Raw genomic sequence first — 18,592 nt, forward strand, 5'->3', positions numbered from 1 at the left:
GGCTTGGTCGCGCTGAAGCTCGCCCAAGGTAAGCGTTCCTTCGTTAATTGAAGCAAAGAGGAAAATGTCGCCGACTTTCGCATGTATATTTTAGGCTGTAAAAAATGCACAACCATCGAGTTAAGACTAAGCTATCTAGATCATTGGAATAAAATTTTTGTTATTTATGTACCTATCATGTAGCTGAAAAGCCAGCCCTGTGGGACTGTAGAAGGAAATCTGCATGGCAGCTGTAGCCAGGTTGAAGGAGATAGCTTACCTTAATCAAACCAGAAACTTCTCGCGCCCTTCAAGTACACGAATATAATCCAGACCACGAGAGCCTGCCTAGTAAATCAAGACATGGGGTGTAGGAAAGAGTAAGACTCAAGAGGGTTCGAATTTAAGTTGTCAATTAATATTACGGGGGCGTGTACCCATAATGGCGGGCTAAATTTTCTACACTTTTCAAGGGGTTTCTCAAGTTACATTGATTTGAATATAAAAATTTAATTGTGATGAAACTATCAGAAACATTTTGCGCAATTGGAGATAAAATGGCATATTTTGGCTGTTATTTGCTCCTTAGATGGCTGCTACTACACTTTATTTTCTCACCGATTAATTGATTTGAGCTTGCAGAACGTATTATTTTGAAAGACCTTCTTAATCCGGAAGAGAAACAGCCTTTCTCACTTGGAGGTATTTCTTATTGTGTAAATAAATTCTTATTGTGTATATATTTTGTGTACATTACTTCTCCCCTTATCCTCTCTTCCGGTCCCATCACCTCTTTCATATCATTTCTCCATTCTGCCTGCTTACCTTTATTTCCGCCGCCCCAGCTCAGGTGTTTCAGTATCGATGGCAGATGCCGGGGCTAGCAAAAATCTTTTCATTCCTTTTTATTATTATTTTAATAAATAAAACCACTTACTACTACTTTTTCTAGATGATTCATTATATGACTCATTGATTAAACGAACGGACAATATTGTGTGCTGCACCGGGTATACTGTATTACAGGATGGTATATGTACAGCAACGAATTAGGTAGCATGCGATGCCGTTCTAGGTCTCAGTGCTCTTCGGTAGCGTCGTATCTACGTAGTGATCAAATATACCAGTATTACCATACCTAGAAGTTTTGGACGAAGGAATTTTTCAGCGGGAAACAGTTATGAAGGCAAATTTTCGGATATTGCAAAATAGCACTGTAACAATCAATTGATTCACGTATCTCTTGTGAATTTTTTGAACTTGAATTTTGTGTTATTAATGTTTTGATATCGTCAAAGCGTTACCTATTGGTTTCATATATAGCAGACTTAACTGGTTAATGCGAGCGATGGAAAAACTTTTAGATATTTCGCTACGTGTCTCAGGACTGAACCATTACTTTCAATATTTCTATAACAGTAACTTTCAATACTACAATATTGAAAATTTTTCTTCAAGAATGCTGGACATGGCTAAGCCTGGCCGACGGTCAAGTGCAGAATAATTGTAATAATAATTGCTTTTGGGGGAAAGGAAATTGCGCAATATCTGTCCCATATACCGTTGGACACCTGAACTGCGCCGTAAGGGAAGGAATAGAGGAGGGAGTGAAAGACGAAACGAAGAAAGAGGTGCCGTAGTGGAGGACTCCGGAATAATTTCGACCACCTGGGGATCTTTACCGTGCACTGGCATCGCACAGCACACGGGCGCCTTAGCGTTTTGCCTCCATAAAAACGCAGCCGCCGCAGTCGGGCTCGAACCCGGGAACTCCGGATCAGTACCCGAGCACCCTAACCACTGAGTCGCCGCGGCGGGTTTAAAGTGCAGAATCATAAAATCTTCGCATTTTATGTAGAGAAGTTTGTGGTGTCGGTATCTTCCATACAAATCGGCCCAATTTGTTTTTCTTGTCAACGGAAGAATTTTTAGATGGCACATGTAAACAGGAAAGATTCCGACGTTGAGGAACTCAATGAGCGCGCTAACTACGACGGTACGCGAAAAATAGGCTGAAGAATTAAGCCTATTCTTGAATATTGAAGAATGGGCACAATTTGCTCGACCTAAGTAATGAGAAGACAACTCTGACGGGAAAGCAATGTGGCAATACTGAAACCAAAAATGAAAAGTTTGATTTGATTTGCGGTGTTTAACGTCCCAAAGCTACTCAGGCCATACGGCTGCCGTAGTGAAGGGCTCCGGAAATTTCGACCATCTGGGTTTCTTTAACGTGCACCGACATCGCAACGTACACGGGCCTCTAGCATTTCGCCTCCATCGAAATTCGACCACCTCGGACGGGATCGAACCCGTGTCTTTCGGGTCAGCAGCCGAGCGCCATAAACACTGAGCCACCGCGGCGGTTTAAAGAGTGAGAAATTGACCACAGCTTTGTCAGCGATGATAACCATAAAATTTGTGGAAAATAAAATTAGATTAGGAGGATTTGTACAGCTTATGGACTGATTTTAAACAGATTGCCTTCTGCAGTAGCAACGGAAGTAGGACAAATTTAAACCATATGCTCATAACACAGCCACAGCATTTTTGACCAAAAAAACAAGGGTGGCTACTGCAGAGCTAGTAGAATTAGACTTTTCCTAAAAAAATGATGTCTATCACAGGAATATTTGCTGAAATAGAAAATAAATTGGAAAGGTAAAAAAAAATCTAGTGCAACACGAGAAAAGAGTGCTAAGCTAGTGGAACGTGGAAGTTAAAAAGGCGACAGAACTTTGGGGCGTTCAAATGTTTCATTCAGCGAAATTTTCATTTTCTGGGGAAATTTTCTCTCTTGCATTGGTCCAAAAGAAAAAAAAATCAGATGATGTTTTAATCAACTCCTTTAACACCGATTGAAGCCTAAAAGTCGATTATTAACGACTTTCTTTTAACACGAAGCCATATCTGAAGATAGTGGCCAGACTTTTTCAAGAGACTGTCCTGCTTAAAATGTCAGCAAAAAAAAAAAGAAATAAGTAACACAGAAGCATGTGACGACTGCAGTTTGGCAATACCTGCACTCTAGCACCTATTGACGACGAACAGCGAAGATTAATGAAGAGTAGTATAAACCAACGCTGGGGAAAATGTAGGAATTTTCCGAACTGCTGCGGGAGAAAAATCGGGAGCATTAGGTCATGAAATTGTAGGTTACGATTCGGCACATCACTGTCCCCACCTTTCACCATCTCCCCCTGAAAAAAGTTTAGTGTCAATCAATCAATCAATCAATAACTCAATCTGCAGCGAACCATGACGGGCGCACCTGATGCCGCCTAGGCAGATCACTGACGAAGCGCCGATGAACGACGAAGCGCCGCCGCTCTGCACGAGACGGCTTCGGTTGGACTGGCCGCATTCTCCGCTGCCCGCCCTACTGCCCGCACCTCGACCAAGTGAAAAGGGGTTTGTGCACAAATAGAACAGGGGAAGGATTTCACGGCGGGCGACACAAAACGGAGTGAAGAACGGTGGCCAGCGCAGAAGACGGCCAGTCCAACGAAAGCAATCTCGTGCAGCGCGGCGGTGCTTCGTCTTTATCGGCGCTTCGTCAGCGATCTGCCTAGGCGGCATTAGGCGCGGCCGTCCTGGTTCGCTACAAATCAATCAATCAATCCACGAACCAACCGGCCGACCAACCGAGCAATCAACCAAGCAACCAGTAAACCAAGCAATCGATCAAGCACGAACTGAAGATGGGTTCATGCACCGACAATGCAAGTAGCCTCCCCAGAAGCTTGCACACGTAAAATTAAGGAGGAGACGGGTAATTGGAGGATGGAGGCTAGGAAAAAGAACAAAGACGGCAAGAGGAAATTTAAGAATCGTCATAACTGCATCGGTAGGAACAGAAAAGGCGTACAAGCTTCGTTGCAGGGAGGAATAGGTAGCGATTTAAAGGGGGCGCGGCTTGTGCTAAACAATGTACGGTGTTCCTCGATAAATTTGAAGTAAATGCAGGGCACTATCTGAGCTGACAGACGTTAAAATGCATAATATGGGAGATGAATAGTAAACCTTGGGGGAAGACAGCCTACGTGCTCCTAAATGTATAACGAGGAAATTGTTTGTGCAATTAAAACTTATAGCAATTAACTCTTAGTATCTCACCACAGAGATAAAGCAAACAAATGCGATAAAAAAACTGCGTGTTCCGTAAGCATGGTTGGTGGCGGCCGGTGTCGTCGACTGTTGGAGCGTTAGGGTGCGTCGTTGGCGTGAATTTAGTTTGCTTAAGATCAACTAAGCCAAAGGCGCTGTCACTGCAGGAACCTATGTTCAATGCTATGCATGCAAAAGAAGTTCACGGGACCAGTGTAATGCTGGCGGAACCTCGCCCCAGCCTCAAGGTCTTGTCTGAGTCCTAAGTCTGTACATCCTACGGAGAATGGCTTATGCTGGAGGAGAATTTTTTTTAAAGCTGGTGCGATGGGTCAGATTTTTTTTCCGTTCGTCTGCTTCTCATAGCTTCCGAAGTATTGTACGTGTATACAAAACACGGCATATTGTGCCCATGTCCTCGCGGACTCCACGTTAGAGTGCGTCTTGTAGCGTGGTAAAAACATTCTTCAATAGGCGGCTGCCTAAAGCAAGCTACTATACTTTCCTGTGTCGTAGTTACAGTTTCCAGCCTTCACTTACAGTGATTCGCACTTTGCAAATGCATGTGTGATTGAAGCATAGTTTTCTTTTTTTTACCAGACCACTGTTTTTAATGATTAAAAGAAATGCGGTTTATTCGGCTGACGCAGAAACCACTGCTTGCGCTCACATATTTCTTGGTGAGCAGTATTTCTTATAGTACTGCCGATCGTCTCGCATTCTGGCCACTCGGTTCAGATAGGAGGTACCGTAATAATGTTGTTCTCAGTGTTCAGGGTGGTATCAAATGTGACCAGATTTGATGAAGTGTTAATTCGAGATTTCAGATGGGAAATGTAGGCATCGAATTTCGTGCACCACTTCACGCATGTCACTTTTGAGATACCACATTGAGTTACAAGAGCAGGATTTTCTATAGCGGAGGCGAGTGAGGTGAATGCTCAGACTGTCTCTTTATTTTGCAGGGTTTCGGGGTGGATACCAAGGCCCAGGTGAGCACTGACCATGCATGATAAATTACTTCACAGCGATAGCTATTCTTTGCTCCTTCCTGAGTTGAAAACCGTCAGCGTCGGCGTCAATGTCGGCGTCCGCGTGAAGCCCTCTAATTTCAGGAACACAATGAATACGAAGGGCCAGCCACGCTTCTTAGTCGTTGCTTATCGCCTACGCACGGGTCTCTGGCCTAAGCTGTCGGCACCCGTCAGTGGTTCGTGCCAGATCTATTTTAGCGCCTCCGTGTGCTTGTGCTCTTTCCACCATCACTAAGTTGCCTCTTTAATAGAATAACATCTGCAGAGACTTATGGCGAATTCCAAACGGCGATCCTAAGCAAGTTTTTTTTTTTTTTGCTCCGGGAAACCGAACAGCGTGTTTCAATGGGCGATTTTTATTCTGACCCTGAGTCCTGAATGACTGCAACGGTTCGGTCCTTGGGCTCCCTAGACATCTTCATCCTCCGTTTATTCGGAGACGTGCTCGGGATCGCTGTTCAGAATTTGCCATTAGCTCCTCTTATCTCCTTCTTCAGTTCTAGCGCGCTAGGCGCTATAACTGAAGAAGCATAGACCTGGTCGTGGCCTGGTCGCAGCATGGACCTGGTCGTCGCGCAAAGATGATGCCCGCCAGTAACCGAGCAACATCAGCAGACGCCGCGCGCTCTTTCTTATGCGCAGGTCGTCAGGGGAACACCCCAGCAGCAGCAGCAGCAGCAGACACAGAAGCAACGGCAGCGCCGGCAGCGGCAGCGGCGATCCGGTTGCCCGGCGTCCCGTACAGCGCGGCCCGAGCCTGCGGCCGCTTCTCACGGCCAGCCCCCTGACGCACGGGACGCGGAGATCGCGCGCCGTTGCGCGCCCTCAGCGCACTTTTCCCGGAGGGCACCGATGGACACCGGGCTTGCTTAGAGGCAGCGGGTGCTCCCGCACAGATAAGCCAGCATGATGGCTAGCCGCCGGACTCCCTCCCGCATACCATCCATCCTGCAGTGGAACGTGCGCTCACTTGCGGCGCGGTACGCCGAAATGCGAGTTCGCATCGCACAGGATTCGCCGGAAGTTATCGCGCTGCAGGAGACGTACGTACGTTCACATGACGGGGAGCCCCAGATGCGGCTACCTGGCTACATTGGCTACCACTCAGCCACCACGTGCGAGGAACCCACCTGTGCTGCAGTGCCCTGTTGTGTCACATCTCATCGCCCCGGGAAATCAAGGTGCGCGATATACGTGCGGCAGGACGTTCAGCACACCCTCGTCGGCTCGGCGGCGGCGACATCTGATGCCCAGGAGTGCGTGGTGGTGACAGTGCGCGTCGGTGGTGTTGACACGTCGGTGGCCAGTGTTTATGTGCGTCCAGCTGTCGCGTGGAACGCGCTGTGTTTTCGTGCTGTGTCTTCGTGCTGTGCCCCGCGCCAAATCATCTGTGGTGATTTTAACGCCCACCATAGTGCGTGGGGCAGTGCGCGCCACTCTGCGCGGGGAGACGACCTGCACGACGCAGCAACGCAGCTGGGACTCACCCCCTTGAACACCGGCGAGCCCACCTTTCGACGACGCGGAACAACCGGCTCCTGCATCGACGTTGCCTTCGCATCCAGAGGCATCGAGGCGACATGGCGCCGATCACCATCTCTCTGGGGCTCGGATCATTACTCCATCCTAATTGAACCCACTGCGATGGAGGCGCGTCCCAAACGTGCCTACTCCATTACCAACTGGAGTGCGTTCAGGCGGGCGGTCGACGAGGCGGCGGCCACTGGCGCAGATTTCTTTTCAAGTCTAGTCCGAAGCGCTCTCGCAGCCACCCAACGAGCAGAGGTAAGGGCAGGGCAGCCCGCACCTGATATGAAGCTGCTCAATCTGCGCGAGAAGAGAGATCGCGCAGAGCGACGGGCGCGACGGACTGACAGAGCCGCCGACTGGACTGTCTACAACCGCTTGGACGCAGCAGCGCGCCGCCACGCCAACAAGTTATACCGCCGGCAGTGGGCTTCACTATGCCAAAGGATGGAGGAAGATGTCAGCTCGCGGAGGCTGTTTGACACCCTGCGGCGCATCACCGAACCACAGGCAAACCGTCAACCGCTGGCCGCCCTCGCAATCTCCAGCGGGCTCAGCTTTGTAGAATTGGCAGAACGGTTTGCCGATCGGTTCGCGCCGCCCAGCCCCGCAAACGCCGCTAACATAGCTGCTCCTGAGAGCCCCAGAAGCGACGCCAGTCCCTCGCCCGTCGCCTCGGAAGGTCCATGTGATGCGCCGTTCACCGCGGCGGAATTGAACAATGCGCTGCAGCGCTGCCGCCGCCGCTCGGCGCCCGGACCGGACGGGGTGACATACCAAATGCTGCGAAACCTGGATGCGCAGCAACGACAGATCCTCCTGCAGCAGATCAACCTGGTGTGGGAACGCGGGGAGCTTCCGGAGGATTGGCGAACCGCGGTCGTTTGTCCCATCCGAAAGGCAGGGCGCCCACCTACGGAGCTGAGCGGATACCGGCCAGTGGCATTAACATCGGCGGCAGGTAAGCTCATGGAGCATATGGCGTTGCAGCGTCTGAACGAGCGGGCTGCGGAGGCTGATTTGTTTGACGAGCGGCAGACGGGTTTCCGTGGGATGCGGTGCACGGCTGATTCTATATCGGACGTTGTTACAGCGCTGGAGCATGCCAGGGCAGCAGGCCAGGTTGCGCTGCTGCTGCTGCTGGACGTCTCGGGCGCTTTTGACAACGTTCACCGCGCACCAATTCTCGCGGTGCTTGAGGGGGCCGGTGTGAGCGGGCGCCTTTTGCGATACGTTCATGGCTTCCTGAGCGGGCGCACCATGCGCGTACGAGTAGGGGGTAAGCTCTCCAAGCCTCGCCCGGTCGACATGGGCGTGCCGCAGGGCTCTGTCCTATCACCATTTCTGTTTAATGTGGCCATGTCGGTGGTGCCGGCCTCCCTCCCCACGAGCGGGCGACACCATGTGTACATGTCCATATACGCAGACGACATAGCTCTGTGGTGCCGGGGACCACCGGGCGAGGCGTTCCGCGTGCGGGGGTGCCTTCAGGGAGCCCTGACCGCAATCGATGCCAGATTGCGCGGCCTTGGTCTGTCACTGAGCGCGGACAAATCGGTGGCCATGGCCTGCGTTTCGCGCTCGCGCGCGCACCTTGCGCCACTGTCACTGGACGGGACTCCGATTCCTTGGCGTAAATCGGTGCGGTACCTTGGCCTGGACATCGACTGGCGCCTTTCCTTCCGCCCCGCGGCGACCAAGGCCTGTCTGCAGATGAAGAGGATCACCGCCGCCGTGCACAAGCTCACCGCTCGAGGCCAGGGCATCTCCCAGCAAGCCGCGCTGCGTCTGTACAATGCCGCAGCTTTGGGGGCGGTGCTCTATGCGCTGCCGCTCGTCACGGTGCGCAAGCCGTGCTGGAAGAAGCTCGAGCTTCAGCACCGCAAGTCCCTGCGCGTGTGCCTAGGCCTGCCCAAAAACTCGCAGTGCGCCGCAACGTTGGCCGAGGCAGGAGCGTGGCCCCTTGAGCTCCAAGCAGCGCGCAGGGCACTGAATCACATCGACCGGCTTCACCGCGCACCGGACGGCGGCTCGCTGCTGCAGCGTATGCGCTCGCACCCGCGCTCACGAATGGGCGCGGCGCTGCTCGAGTATGAGCAATTGACCCAAGGCCCACCCCCCTACGGCTCCTGCGCGCCCTGGCCTGCTGCCTCGGAGGTACAGCGAGAGATCGTCGGCATCGCGGGAAAGCGGAGCACACCCCTCTGCGCTGTGCAGCAGCTGGCCAGAGCCGTCATACACGAGGAGCTCCAGGACCATCTCCTCGTGTACACCGACGGCTCAGTGGCCCGCGACCGCTGCTCCCTTGCTGCGGCGGCCACCATCCCCGCCCTGCGACTGCACAGCCAGCAACACGCAACCTTCCTGGGCTCCTCCACCACGGCGGAGTTGATGGGGATCCGGCTCGGGCTGGACCTGCTGCTCACCCTCGGCCCTCCGCCGCCCAGGAGTGCTCTGCTGTGCGACTCCCGCGCCGCCCTCAGCCGCCTGCAATCTAACGGCCGCGGTACCCCACTAGTGCGGGAAATTCGCTCGCGCATCGAGCGCCTCGCGCAGAGAGGTTGTGCCGTGCGTGCACAGTGGGTGCCCGGTCACTGCGGCATCGCCGGCAACGAAGAAGCTGACGACCTCGCGTCCGCTGCACACCAACTACCTGCCAGCGATCTGCCCCTTGCGCTGGAGGACGTGCGTGCGGCCATTCACGACCATCTCCGAAAGCAGCACCCCGACCCACGCATCGCGGGAGGTGAGCGCATCGACAGTGTCACCGGCTGTCGCGCACTTACACGGTCGCAACGTGCAATGATCCTCCGCGCGCGCATTGGCTGCGTGTGGCCCGGGGAACGACGGGTGCGGCACGGAATCGCGATGAGTGATGTGTGTGACGGATGCGGTGCAGTGGAAACCCTAGAACATCTGCTCCTTCGCTGCTCCGCGTTCGCCGATGCTCGTCGCGATATGCTCGCGGCCTATAGGGCGCAGGGCATACTACCAGACTCCATCAAGACGCTATTGTGGCCGCAGGGCAGTGCGCGCACTCGTGAGCGAACTTTGGTGAGCCTCTGTGCATTCCTCGAACACACGGGCTTGACGTCCCGTCTGTTCTCCGTCAGGTAGTTACACGCAGTGACCGAACGCTCCGCGAGTTCTACCTTGAACGATTAATAACTGGACGCCCCACTCCAGTTGTAACCTACACAGTTCTGTGCGCGTGTGTGATTTAATTCCTCTAAACTGAACTAATCACGCGCACAACCTGGACATATTACTTATTGTGTAAATAGTTTGTACATATTACTTCTCCCCCTGTCCTCTATTCCTGTCCCCTCACCTCTTTCATTTCATTTCTCCATTCTGCCTGCTGTCCTTTATTTCCGCTGCCCCAGCTCAGGTGCTTCAGTATCGATGGCAGATGCCGGGGCTAGCAAAAATCTTTTCCTTCCTTTTTACTATTATTTTTAATAAAACCACTACCACCACCAGTAACCGAACAGCACGTGTGTGTGTGTGTTCACGAAGCGCCGACGGGGACGCATTGTTCGCCGAAATTGTCATCCCACTAGGACCCTGCTGCGGCCACTTGCGTCATTGTATGGATGCTCAGAATGTCGACGAGACTACGGAAGAGGCATGGCGCACAAGGGAACGAAAGTTGCAGAAGATCACTCGAGCAATAAAAGGAAGCCTATTTGCTCTCCCACCAGAGCGAACGCTAAGTACTTGCATTACACACTCACAACCGGCATGTTGATTATTTTACTACAGCATCATCGCAGCTTGACATGGTTGGGGGGTGTCCAGTGAGTGAATAAAAAGCTTGAAATTATCGTACATCCCGAAATAAAACTAACTTTTAAAAGAAAAGAATGTGATCATGAGAGGTTTGCTTTGGTGCAATGCTCTTACACAATTAGCGGTAGTCCTGCAGCATCAATTATTTCCTGATTAATCTGTACGCAACATAATAACTCACACTTTTGGAGGAACATAAGTTCCCAAATATTACCTAATCACGCGCACAACCTGGACACATTTCTTACTATGTAAATAGTTTGCATATATTACTTCTCCCTCTATCCTCTATTCCTGTCCCCTCACCTCTTTCATTTCATTTCTCCATTCTGCCTGCTATCCTTTATTTCCGCTGCCCCAGCTCAGGTGCTTCAGTATCGATGGCAGATGCCGGGGCTAGCAAAAATCTTTTCCTTCCTTTTTTCTATTATTTTTAATAAAATCACTACCACCACCACTCTAGCGTCGTTTGACATGGCCACTTTTCTAATTATGTGGGACCGGGACCGCCTACCTGCTCAAATATCCATACCATCTGGCATTTTTTTCAGCGATTTTAATAAACATGATCTTCAAGTGATTGCTGAATTATTTGCTGGTATTTCCGAGTGTGCAGTCATGAGCAGCCTTGTCTAGAGCGTGTCGACGGTGCTCTGCGGAGTAAGTCAGCGCCATCTAAACATAGGCTCTGGGTTTAAGCTATGCGTCCCGTGCGCATGCGCGACCAAAATAAAGCGGTGCCTGCTCGTGGGTTCTCGGCCTCATTTCCTCTCAGTGCTTGCGCTTCACACCGACAAGGCCGAGCTGAACATTATGCAACAGCGGCCGCAAAAGGAACGCTTTTCTCGCAAATCGCGATGCGGCTAGGCGAGCAAGTGCGAGTGATATCTGGGGATCGCTCGCTTCAATATCAAGTGAGGTCGAATGATCGCGCGTTTCAAACACGCACCAGCCTGAGAGTGTGAGAATTGGACTTAGTTGGTTGTTTGTTGATAATAATAATAATAATTGGTTTTGGGGGAAAGCAAATGGCGCAGTATCTGTCTTATATATCGTTGGACACCTGAACCGCGCCGTGAGGGAAGAGATAAAGGAGGGAGTGAAAGAAGAAAGGAAGAAAGAGGTGCCGTAGGGGAGGGCTCCGGAATAATTTGGACCACCTGTGTTGTTTGTGGTCCGATTTTGTCTTATCCGTATAAGGGTAGCGTGCTACCACCACGCACCATGCGTTGCAGGCGTATTGTTCGATTGCGTGCCTTTGCGTTCTGTTATCAGCTAAAAGGAACACTGCATCTGGCATCCATACAGATGCAGAAACGCGCGTTCATCCGTTATCACCCGCGCTTGCTTTCCTGGCCGTCTCGTTACACTCGTGGAACACGGCGGCATGGCGACGCCCTGGCCACCGTCACAGCGTCACAAATGCAGGCAGCGCGGCCCTGGCGGCACAGAACGAACTCGCAAGGTGGTGGCTGGACAAGGAGGCGATGAACAGGCATCCCTCTGTTTTTTTCCGAGCATGCGCACGGGACGCATAACTAAAACCCAGAGCCCAACGTTAGATGGCGCTCACTTGTTCCGCAGAGCCCTGTCAGCGCTCTCCAGATAGGGCTGCTCACCACTGGACTACTTTGTGCTGTATTTGTTTATTTAGAAGTTTCCTGTGCTTTAAAAGGAGTTCAGTACTTGTACAATTTTTTCCGGCGTCTGGTTAGTTACTTTTTGTGGATTTGGCCTTTTCTTTTTATCTTTATTTTTTGAATAGCAGAAGACTTTTTTTATTGCTTACTACATAATATCATCTGCTCAATGTTATCTTTACAACACGTATGTTTTTGGTGATATCGCCATCTTTCGCCTCCCAAGCACACAATAAAGAACCAGAGTGGTGATGTAGGTATTCTACAAATCAACAAATAAATATGTGATCAAGCAGCAATAAATAGTCTAAGCTCTGTAAGGTTTCGAGCCGTGTTCAAAAAGGGAAGAGCATTAGTGTATGTAGCTGATTTCGCCTTGTCGAAGTATAGCACGAACGGGAAATTTCCTTGAGAAAAAGGCGAATAATCAAATGTTGACTATTTGTTTGGAATTATAGGAGCACTTGGTCTAAACAGGAAGAAGATCTGAATACAGATGTTGATTCATGAATTAATTTTGACCATTTATCATAAACTTCCGAGCGGTTGATTGTTTTTCAGTAAACGGTACAAAATGTTTTCAAAAGTAGGTTCACAATCAAAACAGATTCTACGAAACCCGACAGCGGCGGCAACGTTCTTATGGAGGCAAAACGCTAAGGCGCCGTGTGCTGTGCGATGTCAGTGCACGTTAAAGATAACCAGTTGGTCGAAATTATTCCGGAGCCCTCCACTACGGCACCTCTTTCTTCCTTTCTTCTTTCACTCCCTCCTTTATCCATTCTCTTACGGCGCGGTTCAGGTGTCCAACGATATATGAGACAGATAGTGCGCCATTTTCTTTCCCCCAAAACCAATTATTATTGTTATAAAAGCGAAGGGTGTAGCTATCAGCACTTCCCTTTATTCCAGCGGCTCTTCCTCTCCCTGCCAGTAAATTTCGGTGGTGAGCTATTTACACACAGAAAAAAAGTGTTTTGAATGGCGCTCTCGCACATTTGGCGGAATGTCAAGAAGTTTAAACGCACCTTCGGATTTCTCTCTCTGATAAGTTTAGTACTATTATCATGGACAAATTTTTCCCAGCAAGAAGTCGTAGCAACATTTCTTTCCTTGTCCGATTAATAAAAATATTAAAATATTTACCGTCCTTAAAATAGCATTCGCTTCGAACATACTTTGCTCTGACAACCTTAATACCAGTGAAGTCTGAGCAGAAACAGAAATAAAAAATTGCACAGGGCTATTTAGACTACTTGTGTGCTGCCAACGCGAAAGCATGACTTCTTTTTAAGTTACACTCAAATCCACAGTGATATAACCTTAATGCACCCTAATCTCTTTGATCCAACTTAGTCCCATGTAATCCGCTCTTAATTAAATAACAATATTCCTAAATAGCAACATTCTAACTTCGCCGCGTAGTACCCATAGAGACCAGATTTGTTCAAGCTTTGAGATTATATTTCACGATGGAAGTTGTGGGGAGAGCATTTCGTGCACCAGTTTCCGGAGTTACTTTTTTCTCGTCGCGTACTAGACTAGCGCTGTTTCTTTCGGCTAACGCGAGTAAGGTAACTTAGGCAGCGCATCTGTATATTCTCTTAAATTACCTAGAAGGCCGAATGCACGCCATCTCCAAGGTTAGTGCGAACCATGCCTGATAATTTTTTTAACAGCATCAAGAAGGAGTGCTGCGTTCCATTGCGTTTGCTTGAAAAGTACACGAGGCTTTTAAAACTTTATTGTTTCTTTCTGTTAAGGTGGAGATTGGGCAAATTGCTACACACTCGGAAGCGGTTGTTTATTGTCTGGTGCATTCCTCTGTGCAAAATCGTTTTTAAATTGTTTTTCTCGTTATTAAGAGATTTTCAAAGAAGGCAATTTAAATACCGAATTTTTCTCAGGGAAGATTTCGCTTTAAGAATAATGACAGTAGATGATGATGATATATTTTTACAGTGCAAAGGAATCTATCACCAAAAGGCCCCATGACTAAAGGTTTTTTCTTCTGCTCAACGTTGGGTTAAAGCTCAACGTTGCTCAACGTTGGGTAAATTTCGAAAACATTTCATCTTATAGAAGCCGAGCACCAGGTAGGGGAAATCTAACCATTGTATCTCCGGTGCGTACCCGGCGGCACTGAGGATCGAACCCCGCCACCTCCCGCATGCAAGGAGGATGCTCAAATGACTTGACCACCTCTGCGGTCTGAAGACTGTATAGAGTCCAATAAAGCGCCAGCAACGCTGTAAAAGCATAATCCGAAAGACCGCACGCGTTCAGAGAGGCCAGACTTCTCGATATATCGTTGGTTCCATCAACAGCAATAAACAGCTCGTCTTACGGTACCAAACGCAACAATTCTTAAATGTCCAATGAAATTCCCCTGCTCACATTATGCACGTTGTTGCTGACCTCAAGTCTTCACGACACTTCTCAGCTTCGTCTAAGGTTTTCGCGTTGAAAGGATATTGAAACTTTCCCTGGTCATGTTCAGACGCTATCGCAGGGTTTCCCTCTGAGAAAACGAGTTGTAAAAATTGCTTCTATTCTCTTAATTTAGATGAGGAGGCATTGGAAGATTAACGCGCACAAGTGAGTGCGGACCATTCTTAGTCAAAGAACACAGCCACCGTGTCCGATGATCAGTGAATCTCTGAAGTGGCATTTTTCACAGATCGTGTAGTGGAGCCGCACTTTTCAGAAGGAAACCTTACAGCAAACTCATACACGGCAAGCATTCTAAGTGGTGCTGTTAGCGACTTCACTGAGTCTCACATCCCCTTAAGCCAAGTCCAGGGCTCGTGGTTTCGGCACGACGGGGAACCGGCGCGCTTCGCGTCGCGTGCAAGGCGCTGACTCGACAGAAAATTCACTGGTCAGTGGATAGGGCGTGGTGCAGACATGTTATGGCCACCTAGGGCACCCAATCTAACTTCATTAGACTTCTTTATTTGGGGTTACGTCAAGAAAGAAGTCTACGAAACTGAGCCCGAAGACTGAGCACGAAGAGCCCGGGACTGTACTTTCTACGCAGGTCGTGAAATCAGTGCTACATTTCATGAAGGAGAGATTAATGGCGTCCATAGCGGTTAGGCGAGCACTATGAGCATTGCTGATTAATAAAACTTAGCCATCAATATACAACAGGGCAGAAATCATCAGTTGACTTCTTTTGAAGTTCTTTTCGATGAAAAATATTAAATCGCAAGCCCACAGCGGGCACACCGTTCCTTTCTTGACTGATCCAGAGCGGAAAGGGAAAATTTGCCCGTTGTCACCGTGCTGTTTATTTAACGCCACTGACGGCACAAAACACTTGACCACACTTGACCTCTGGCTCACTTGAAGGTCAACCGGCAACTCACGGCGAAATCGGCTTTACCTAGAGTAGCGAAGCTTTCGCTTAAAAAAAAAACACCCTGTGTACATACCTGGGCGGATTGCACACCACCCGTAGGGCAGGTGAGCAACCTGCCCAAAACCGACTTATCGTTCGGAAAGGCCAAACTTCTCAATATATCGATGCTTCCATAAACAGCAGTAAATAGTTCATCACGCGATACCGAACAGAACTAGTCTTAAATGTCCACCGAAATGGCACTGCTCGCCACGTGCAAGTCTTCAAGATAGTTTCCAACTTTGTCTGCGCTGCTCACTTGAAAGGGTGTTAAAACTTTCTCTTCACATGTGCGTACACTAGCATAAGATTTCCTTCAGCGAAGATGAGTTAAATGGAAGCTGTCTCTATTTTCTTAATTTAGCTGGACGCTACGGAGTACCCCTACTCCAAGGTGAGTAAGGACCATTATTAGTCCAATTTGTTTTTCTTCGACAGCTGTAAATCACTAGCTCCTTGGGTTTCGTTTCCTTGTAGTAAATGTACTCGACGTAACCGGTCGGTGGTAACACTGGGAAAGAGGAAGCTATGATGAGAATGGAGGCGGAAGGGGGGGGGGGCGCAACCGATGGGTAATTGCCACAAGAACCACCCCAACAGGGGCTACGGTAGAAAAAAAAAGAGTAGTTAGCGGAAGAATGCATAACGTTATGGAAGCCATGCGGAGGGTGGGTATTATGGAAAGAGAAGGAGAAGGAATGCAGTGTAAAGCAGAGAGCAAAACGATAGCGGCTGAATGCACAAACGGAGGGTGGTTATCACGCGGACCTTGTGGAGGTTGGGGTACTGCTGATTATTTGGGATTATGGCTAGAACGAAGGAATGCGTTACTGGAGGGCGGTGACCATGGAAACCATGTGGAGGGTGGGTAAATTGAAAAAAAATTATTTAGTCTAAGCTTACCGGATTAGCGCATTATTCAGCGAAAGTTGATTGACATTAGCGGATGAATGGTCGGGGGGTGGCAGCCCCATTTTGAAATTTCACAGGCCACTCCCGGTTGGCCATATCCCCGGCCCGATTGGACGTCTACAGGCTCACGTGCATACTCCGGCTTCTTCCGCTTGCGGTCTTCGTTTCGATTGCCTCCGCACACTCTTATCAGACTCAAGGGCACGCTTCCACGAAGCAAGCAGTCTAGTTCCCGTTGTTGTCTTATTCGAAGCGTAAACTCTCCGCTTGTTTTGCGTAAAGGCAAGGGGCATAACTAGCTAGCTCACTAGTTCAGTGGACACACCAGTCACTCTTCAAGGAGGCGGTGGTTTCCGCCTTAAAATTGAGGAAGTTATGCGCCTTTCCTTTTCTCAAAAATAACAAATGTTTAGACTGCGTTGGCTTTCAGGAAAGGAAAGGCGTATAACTCGCTCCCTGAGTGAGTGGACGTCTCAATATCGCTTTGAGGTACTTGGCAGTGGTGTCCACCTACAAAATCGCGTAACGCGTTACACGGCTGCCAACGTGATCTGTAAATTGTTCCTACTAAATGGTTTTTACAAAGCTATTAGAGCTTTCTGTGCTAAAGAGAAGGGTTACAGTCAAAGGGGGAGGATATTGTGAGATCCCGTAAATTGCTTCTACTAAATGGCTTTTGTAGCGATAGCTACATTACGCCACCCTCTTCGACCATTCAGTGTGGCACCAGTTGAGCTCCGTGGCGGCGCCGTTAGTCACGTGGGTTGGTCACGTGGTGCGGAGCAGCTGCTGCTGCCGGCGACGCGGCGCGCAACAGCTGCAACAGCTGTGCGCATGCGCCGTGTCAAGTGGGACGAAGATGAAGAAGGAACGCCCAGCGAAATGGAGCGGCGAAAGACTGACTTTGCAGTTCGACTGAACGAGTTCCACTCGGCCAGCTGTAGCTATCGCGTCACTCCAGGTTTAACCAGAGCTAAACCACAGCCATTTTTTACGAAGCTATTACAGCTTTCGGTGTTAAAGAGAAGGGTTATCTTCAAAGGGGGAGGGTATTGTGTGATCGAAGTTATGCGCAATCGAAGGGTAATTGCCACAAGAGCCACACGAAGAGTGCTTACCGAGAAACTGAGCTGTTCGAGAGCTGAGGAGTGCGAACCCAGAGTGTTTTTACTGCCGGAAGAGGCGGAGAACAATTAACATACTAATACAGCATGACAAGTGTGGAGGACTACGTTACCAGGAGGTGGTTACCACTGCTATTATATGAAACCATGTTTAAAGAGTAACGTACAGCAGAGCGGAGTGTTGCATCCTCTGCTCGTCCGAAGAAACAGATCACAGGAGCACCAGGCACACACTTTATTAACCGATATGGTCAGTAAAGCAAACGCACAACGAGGTTTACACGGCCTTTATACAAGGTGTTTCGCCAAAGACGTTGCTCTGTTTTTAAAAATAGGCTTTTCTTAGTTTGGAGGGCGATTTTTCGCCATAACATTATCAACAGTATAGAACATGGACTTAAGACTTCCTAACTAACATTCTGGTTAACTAATTATGAAGAGTTAACTTTTAACTATTACTGCCAGGCTCCTTAATTACTAAGAGGCGTGTAGCCCACCGTAAGTAATATCCATATCAGTTTTTAGAATTTCGAAAACGCGGTGAGCCTCAGCGCTGTGGCACAACAAATTATGGCTCTTTCGACGAGTTATGTGCACTGGCAAAGTTGCTTTTTGTCTGCAAGCAAGTACAGCGTTATGAACTGCAGTTCTGTATGTTTTCTGTTATTCTGCCTCATGAGTGGCGTGGACAGGATGTATCACCACGGGCCGGAGGCGTCCACGTAGAATACACCTGTTCAGTTTTCAAAACGTTGGGGCTAGGGCTTCCACTCGCGCCAGGCGCCGACCATTATGATGTTCGTGTGATATGTTGGCTAGAAGAGATCGCACATGGAGGACGCGTCTCCCCAGTTCTGGGGTGCGAAACCTGTCTTTCATGAGAGCAGTGTGTTGCATATGGAGTCAAGCAAGAAGGCTGGCGGCGACCCGAACCGGTTTGCGACAAGCGCGTGTACTAGTTTGTAAGGTGCGCCTCCCAGACTTAACGGCCTCACCTTCAGACCCCGCAGTGCAACACACGCAGAAGAGACCGCGATTGTTCTCGCGACCTCACATTCCGATTCAAAATACATA

The sequence above is a fragment of the Amblyomma americanum genome, chromosome 5, assembly GCF_052857255.1.
Source record: "Amblyomma americanum isolate KBUSLIRL-KWMA chromosome 5, ASM5285725v1, whole genome shotgun sequence".
In the NCBI taxonomy this organism is placed as follows: Eukaryota; Metazoa; Arthropoda; class Arachnida; order Ixodida; family Ixodidae; genus Amblyomma; species Amblyomma americanum.